An 8,819-nucleotide genomic window follows, 5' to 3' on the forward strand; every position below is an offset into this window, starting at 1 on the left:
TTGTATTTGATCTCAGCCTTTGGACCTTTCATTTATGCTTTTTCAGCCTTTATTCATTGTGCAGATACTTCCACTGCTGCACTTAATTATCTCTCTCACACACGCACACGCACAGACAGACAGACAGACAGACAGACAGACAGAGAGAGACACACACACACACACACACACACACACACACACACACACACACACACACTCAAAACACCACAACCACACACTCACACACACACACACACACACACACACACACACACACACACACAACACCACACCTCCCCCCCCCCCCCCCCCACACACACACACACACACACACACACACACACACAGACACATGGACTTTATGACATCATCAGTGATGTCACTTCTTGGGCTGAGCATATAGTTAGGCAATTGTGTGTCGATGTCACGTCAAGACTGATTACATCATCACTGATTACATCTCTCACTGATGAAGACATCACAATTGAGTGACATCACTGATGACATCATCCACAAGGACATCACAATGATCACATCACTCGGGCTGAGCATGCTCAGTTGAGCAATTGGTTGGTCCACAAAATCAATATGATGTCACATCACATCACTGATGATGTCATAATGATATAATGTTATATCATTATGACATCATAGGGTGATGTCACTCGCAATCGTGATGTCATCAGTGATGTCATAGGTCCTTCCTGCTGAGGCTATAAATAGGGCCAGCAGGCACTATTAAATGTCATTTCTCATGAGTTCAGAAAACTATACAAATCAGCAGCACGCTGCCTTAGACTTAAACTCTGCTGACGCACAAAGCAGAGGCAGAACCAGGCTTTACGTACCACCTCACTTGAGGAACAAAGAGGCTTCCAAAAATGATTCAACTGGTTGGGATGGTTACCATGACAACCGCGTGAATGAAGGCTTCAGAGGGCGTGGGTTACCTCGGAATGATGGACGGGTAAGCACTTACGACAAAGATGGTGGCTGGGGAGGAGTTCAAAGGGATCCTGTATACAACAGCTTTGATAGGAGCAGGGCTACCTTCAATGACCGTGGGGCAGGCTCCAAAGGAAGGTACGAACGTGGGGGCTTTGGTGGTGGAGGAAATGGCCGCTGGGTGGAGTCCAGAAATGAGGATTGGTCCCAGCCTACAGCACCCTGCGAGCACATGGAAAATGAGCTGTTCGCCGCGTGCAACACTGGGATTAATTTTGAGAAATATGACGATATTCCCGTGGAGGCCACTGGATCGAACAAACCACACCACATTGATAGTTTCCTCGACGTGGACATGGGGGCGATCATCATGTGCAACATAAACCTGTGTCGGTACACGCGTCCCACTCCGGTTCAGAAACACGCCATCCCCATCATCAAGTCCAAGAGAGACCTGATGGCTTGTGCCCAGACGGGCTCTGGTAAGACTGCTGCCTTCCTGCTGCCAGTGCTGAGTCAGATCTTCACTGAAGGTCCAGGAGACTATGCTCTGCACACCGCCAAGAACAGTGGACATGAGAATAGCAAATATGGCCGCCGTAAGCAGTACCCAATGGCCCTTGTCCTGGCTCCCACCAGAGAGCTGGCCTTGCAGATCTACGATGAGTCCAGGAAGTTTGCGTATCGCTCCCATGTGCGGCCCTGCGTGCTCTATGGCGGCGCTGATATCGGACAGCAGATCAGGGAGCTGGAGAAAGGCTGCCACCTGCTCGTGGCCACGCCTGGACGCCTGGTGGACATGATGGAGAGGGGCAAGATCGGTCTGGACTACTGCAACTACTTGGTGCTGGACGAGGCTGACCGTATGTTGGACATGGGCTTTGAGCCACAGATCAGACGCATCGTGGAGCAGAATGCGATGCCGCCTAAAGGCGTCCGCCAGACCATGATGTTCAGCGCCACCTTCCCCAAGGAGATCCAGATCCTGGCTTGTGATTTCCTGGAGGACTACATTTTCCTTGCTGTGGGGCGTGTCGGCTCCACTTCAGAAAACATCACCCAGAACATGGTCTGGGTGGAGGAGAGTGACAAGAGGTCGTTCCTCCTTGACCTGCTCAATGCCACAGACATTCCCAGTGAGCTTCACGAAAATGTGGACCCGGAAAAACCCGATAAAGACTCTCTGACACTGGTGTTTGTGGAGACAAAGAAGGGAGCAGATGTTCTCGAAGACTTCCTTTACCGTGAAGGTTATGCCTGCACCAGCATCCATGGAGATCGATCCCAGCGAGAACGAGAAGAAGCTCTGCATAACTTCCGTTCTGGCCGCTGCCCCATCCTGGTGGCCACAGCTGTGGCCGCCAGAGGTCTGGACATCTCCAATGTGAAGCATGTGATTAATTTTGACTTGCCCAGTGACATTGAGGAATACGTCCACCGTATCGGCCGTACGGGACGTGTGGGCAACCTTGGTCTGGCCACGTCATTCTTTAACGACAAGAACAGCAAGATAACGAAGGATTTGCTGGACATTCTGGTGGAGGCAAAGCAGGAGGTTCCTTCCTGGCTCGAGAACCTGGCCTACGTGCACCAGCACAAGAGCAGCACCCACGGACACTCAAAAAGGTTCTCTGGTGGTTTCGGTGTGAGAGATTACCGTCAGATGCCTGGTGCTTCCAGCAGCTTCAGTGGTGGCCGTGATGGGTGTAACACCGGGGGCCATGGCGGAAATCGTGGCTTGGGTGGAGGTGGCTTTGGCAACTTCTACAGCAGTGACGGCTACGGGGGCAACTACAGCCATTCTGTTAGCATGGAGTGGTGAGGCAACTACAAATGATAGTGTCATAGATATTGGGACTTCATAAGGGATGATATCACTCGAGCAATTGTGATGTCAACAGTCACTGATGATGTCATAGACATTGTAGCATCATCAGTGACATCAGTGATGTCATCAATCACTGATCATTATCTACTCACTGATGATGTCATAGACATTGTGACATCAGTGATCTCATACATCCTTCCCTTCTGAGGTTATAAATTGGACGACTTGCTCACAGCCCACTCAATCAAGCCTGAACCTGCGGCAAAAACGGACCAAGTGCAATTCTATACCCACAATTGCTCAACAGCATGCTCAGAACACGGTTTTATATATACTTATATCGGCAAATCCGCGACGGTGACCCACAAGCAACCACCATTCATTAAATGAGCATGCTCAGAACGCCGCCATATGTAAATGCCGCCATCGTCGACGTGGCCAGTCGGTGACTGATCATAAATCACTGATTTCATGCCCTACAATCGTTGAGTGGTTGCCAGAGTGATGATGTCATCGTCGTCATCGAGTGGTGGCCAGTGCTGACTGATTATGTCATACTCGGTATGACATAATCAGTGAGTATGACATAATCAGTCACCACTGGCCACCACTCAACGATGATGTGGCATGACATCATCAGTGGGCCCCCACAATTCTCTAGTGGAACCCCACTGATGATGTAATAGACATTGGGACATCATCAGTGATATCATAAACATTGTGAGATTATCAGTGATGTCATAGGCTACGTCATCAGAGGTGTCACTTGAACAATTGTGACGTCATCAGTAATTGTTTACATACACGGATGATGTCATAGACATTGTGACATCATCAATGATGTCATAACTCTTCGAATGGCTTTCCGGCAGACTGGATCTGCCTGTCACAGAATATTACACAAATTCAAGAGTCGGGGGTCCGCCCCCTCCTCAACGTTGCTCTCTTTGAGCGGCGTGTTCGCGGACCTCGTGCCAGCGCGCCGACTTCCCTCGCTGCTCGACGGCTCCGCAACCATGTCAGAACTCCTCCCCCTACAGAGGCTATAAGTAGGCCCGGTGCAACTCGGCCATCTCCAGACTTGTCATCACAAATTCTATGCATGAAGAAGAGTGATATCAGTGAGTGATGTCATCAGTGAGTGATGTCACACAAACACACACATACACACAGGCACACACACCTGTCATCGAGTGACTCTGGACATTGTGACATCATTGGCGCACAATTGCTCAACTGAGCATGCTCAGTCCAAGCGATGTCATCGTGAGGGACATAATTGCTCCAGTTGCTCATATTGCTGACATCACTAATGATGTCACAAACTGATGATGCCACTGAGCATGCTCAGACTGATAAGACACACACACACACACACACACACACACACACCACCTGAGTTGCTTGAGTGTCACTCGAATTAAGTTGAGCGCACGTTCATTCCCAGTACGTAGTAGTAAACAGCGCCCTATTACAGTAGTAACATTGTGATTGCTTGAGACATTTCATAGACTCTATGCAAAGCTGCGGATGTAGTGTAGTGAAGTGGGGGTGGAGAGGGGAAGTTGAGCTTGTCTGCCAGATGGATTGTGGGTCTCCTGTTGTGCCGAGTGGATGCCAACACTTAGAGATTCACGCAGAGATGCACACCCAGCTAATGCACCCTCGCAAACATACAGCACGCACGACACACCGACATACAGCACGCACGACACACTGACAACTTCCTCTGTTTTCACTTCACCTCATCCAGACTTGGAAGCGTAGAATTGCTGCTGCTTTCAATCGTGTCAGATGAACCAGTGAGGCAGCATTAATCCCTCTTCATTCACTTTCACTCATAGCACCTGATAAGCCTTTGAATGTCCTCAGGTACCTTTCACTACATGTGTACGTGCTTTCTCCCAACTCCAATCACTACAAAGCTAAAATACCAAGTCCCTCCCTCTACCAGTCAGTCCAAGCTGGTTCTGCTCCCTCCACTGGTTGGCTCTGAAGCTATCATTCCATTTAGCACATGGTGGATCAATTTGGGGCCGTTGGCCCGCCCCCCGTGTGTTACCATATGAAACTAGAAGACCCAAGGAATCGATTGGGACCAAACTAGCATGTCGGTAAGCGGGCTAAATAATGCACCAAAGTTATGCAAAATGTTGCTAAGGGAAAAATTAGCATGGCCATTTTCAAAGGGGTCCATTGACCTCTCACTAGGGTTACAGGCAATGTACACCAGAGGGGTTTTCAGTCCAAAATGGCGGCAGGACTGTTGTAAAAAAAAAAAAAGCACCTGAGTTTTGTCTCTTGGCTTCTATAATGTTACTCTTTGGTTCTACCTATGGTTCTAAAGCTCAACCAATGCCTCTTATAGTCCCTCTCCCAGTCCCTTTACCAGTCCATCTGAGGCTCTGCTCACAAATGGTATGGTAAATATCATCCATCTGGCCCGACCAACTTGTCGCAAAACAAAAAGTAAAAACTACATAGAGTGGACAGAAACTTCAAAATCTCAAACAACATAGCTCAATAGACCTCATTCGCTAACCCTGGACGGCGCCATATCGTTTCTGTTCCATTACAAAATAGCGATGCTAATGACACCAATAAAAAACCCAGAGTTGTTGTTTGTATGCTGCCGTTAATGCCTGTAATAAATAAACAAAAGAACGAGGTGAACAGACTTTGCTGTGAGGAGCTGTCAGAAAGTTTCACCTGTCTCAACTAACTATCCACACACCTCTCCTGTGCTGCTGACGTATCCTCAGTGTCGCTCCCTTCACGTCTGAGGACGGTAGAGATAGAAACAAACCACGGGGACTTTATTGCTGTCATTACTACAGCCATGCCTAACGCAGGTCACCATCCGAACACAATTTGAACGATACAGGTAACGCTAACAGCGGCTAGCTTCCTATAAACGCTGCTCCACCTAGGCTGTCACTTGAGAGCTGCTGCGTTATGTCAACAATATGGCGGCGGTGGGCGTGCCAGTACGTGAGTGACGTCAATCGAATAAGGTCTATAGAAACAATAGCTCTATATGAGGCTACACCGAGAGAGTGCTGGCAGAATATTTCATTACTGTGTGACTAGGCTGAACATTACTTTCTTACTACACTGTGAGAAATATCAAGAAAGATGAGTTACTGACTCTGTCTAATCTGATCAAAAGATTTCTGCTGCAGAATTGCTGTCACACAGTAACGGTGAATGAGGCAACGACACGGAATGAAGAATAATACTGTTCATAGAATAATACTGTTCATAGCTCATCTGTTACAATTTGGATATGTCACCATGTGGATTGGCAATGCATGATGGGATGGGAACGCCAATAAAACAGCCTTTCAATGGAATTGACAGAGACAGAGGGAGTGGCTGGGAAGTGACTGAAATGATGTTAGGAGTCAGCAGGCCAACATGAGTAAAGACACAATCAGCACAGAGTGAAGTGTCATGGCCGCCTGGAGGCCCGGGACCAGTCCTCCTCCACTCAGCCTGATGAACAGCCGGGGTCCTCTCATCCCGCACAAACACACACACGCACACGCACGCACACGCACGCACGCACGCACGCACGCACGCACACACATACACACACATACACGCACGCACGCATGCACGAGCGCACACACACACACACACACACACACACACACACACACACACACACACACACGTGCATGCCTCCACACCCGCATGCACGCACACACATGCATTCACGAGCATGCACATGCATGCACACACACACATACACATACACACACGCGCATGCACATACACACATACGCATGCACGCACGCACGTGCACACACACATACGCATGCACGCACACCACACACACACACTCAGCCTGATGAACATCCAGGGTCCTCTAATCCCGCACACGCACGCATGCACGCACACACAGGCACACATGTAGTAGCTACACACACACGCGCGCACACACACACACACACACACACACACACACACACACACACACACACACACACACACACATTCATCTCTCCCTGCCTACACCTCACAAATCTGCCTTCATCTGCTGCCTGCCTGCTGACACCAGTGGGAAATCTCTGAGGTGTTCCCACCAGAAAGGTGTAATTCCTCGAATGGGCCACTTGAGGCAGGGCTCAGAACGCCTGGGGGTGAATGCCCCGTCGTTACTGTGCATGTCACTGTTTATAACACGGGGGCCTTTATCCTTTGCTGGATGGGTCACTTTCAAAATAGAAATTGGGGCATAAATGAAGAGTAGGCTCCACTCCACTTCACCACCGGGCAGGGCAGCACTAGCACTAATTGTAATTGTAGCTCATAATCACACAGCGCCTGTGAGATGATGGCACACTACAGATGACAGGAGATTATCTTCACACTCTGTATGAACAGCTTCCATAGCCAATGCCTCCCCTCCCTTCCCCTCCCCTCCCTTCCCCTCCCCTCCCTTCCCTTCCCCTCCCCTCCCTTCCCCTCCCCTCCCCAACCCTCCCCTCAACTCCCCTCCCCTCCCTTCCCCGCCCTCCCCTCCCCTCAACTCCCCTCCCCTCCCCTCCCTGCCCCGCCCCCGGTCGGCGGTCGCCTCCTCCCTATAAACTGGCCTCAGATCTGGCATGAGAGGAGAGAGATCCTCTTCTCTCTCTCATAGTCTGATGGATGAAAGCTCTATTGAACAGTCACCTTGGAAGAGTCCTCTCCCATGCAAAAGGCAAACACACACACACACACACACACACACACACACACACACACACACACGTGTCAGAGAGACTTCTGCTGAGTTGCAATAATAGGCTTTCATGGCTACTGATGGGATTTATTAACAAGAAACCCCAGGCAATCACACACCATTGGCCATTTGCACTTCTTTCTCTTCCAACTTATGAATCTTTGTTCTCCGCACAGATCTATGTGACAGCCGTGTCCCCCATCCTCTGTAACACGGAGACTGTCTGTCAGACATGACAGGAGAAGAGACGCGACGGCGGAATGAAAAAGGCAAAAAGGCATGACAGACTCGGTGTCAGCGTCTCGTTTTTCATCAAAGCACAACATTAAACCAGATCACTGCGAGATGAGATGCGCTGGAGCGCCTGTAATGTTCCACATACAGCAAGATGAGGCGCTGTAGGCGCGCTGATACTCAACTGGCGGCCCGGGGGGCCAGATGTGGCCCGTGACAAGGGTGCAGAGTGCCCCCCGTCCCCCACCCCCGGACCATTTTCTAATAATTTCCCGTTCGTTTTCATTGTGAATTAGAATCGAATTCACAATAAAAACTAACGTGAAATAAAGTTTGACTGAGCTCCAGCTAAATTGTCAAATACCGCCGTCTGCTCGCTACCCAGGCACTTATGTATGTATTTAACCTAATTAACTCAACCGAACTAACTATCCGGTGTGCACGACATTGTCAGACTAAACTCCGGCTGACACCGCAAAAAACCTACAATCCGCTACAGAAAAATGTATATTGTTTGTTTATTAACTAGCCCCTGGCCTCCTATCATTTCACGTGGCCCCCGTGGCCATGCAAATCCCACAAATCTCTTTTTTTATCATTTCTCTAGGCCTATTTATGAAATTATTTAGGCTACTACAATAATAATAATTGATTTTGATAATTAGGCGTACTTTTATTGATTTGAATTTGATTTTTTACAGTTGATTCAATTTTTTATTACCAAATTCCATGATTCCATCTGTCCACCCCCCCCACCCCCCCGTTTTGCAAAAATCATATGGCCCTACACATTTACATTATACATACTGTGATAAAATGGATGTGTAGAAAAGGGCCCATAATGGCCCACCGTCAAGCCTGTTCTTGGGGCAGTCGATGCCCACCAGCCGGCGCGCCACGACGTAATGATGATGACATCATCAACAATGACACCGATGATGTCATAGCATAGAGCTCACCTGTGAGGTCATCGGCAATGTCAGACATAACATCGATGATGTCATAGCTCCCTAGAACGTTGTGACATCACCAATGACGTGATGTCATACACCAAAACGCGGGCATATAAGCCAGGCGTCCTGTGACGCTATGCTTGACTAACCT

The 8,819-nt window shown here is 49.0% G+C and overlaps 1 pseudogene across 1 annotated transcript; it reads left to right on the forward strand.

Annotated features, from left to right (window-relative positions):
* The first annotated feature begins 736 nt into the window (after nt 1-736).
* Nucleotides 737-2,749, forward strand: LOC310799852 (ATP-dependent RNA helicase DDX3X pseudogene; annotated as a pseudogene). The gene has a single exon. The product of its transcript is annotated as an ATP-dependent RNA helicase DDX3X pseudogene (transcript).
* The last annotated feature ends 6,070 nt before the right edge of the window (nt 2,750-8,819 follow it).

The sequence above is a fragment of the Poromitra crassiceps genome (assembly GCF_964638095.1).
Source record: "Poromitra crassiceps genome assembly, chromosome: 28".
Classification (NCBI taxonomy): Eukaryota; Metazoa; Chordata; class Actinopteri; order Beryciformes; family Melamphaidae; genus Poromitra; species Poromitra crassiceps.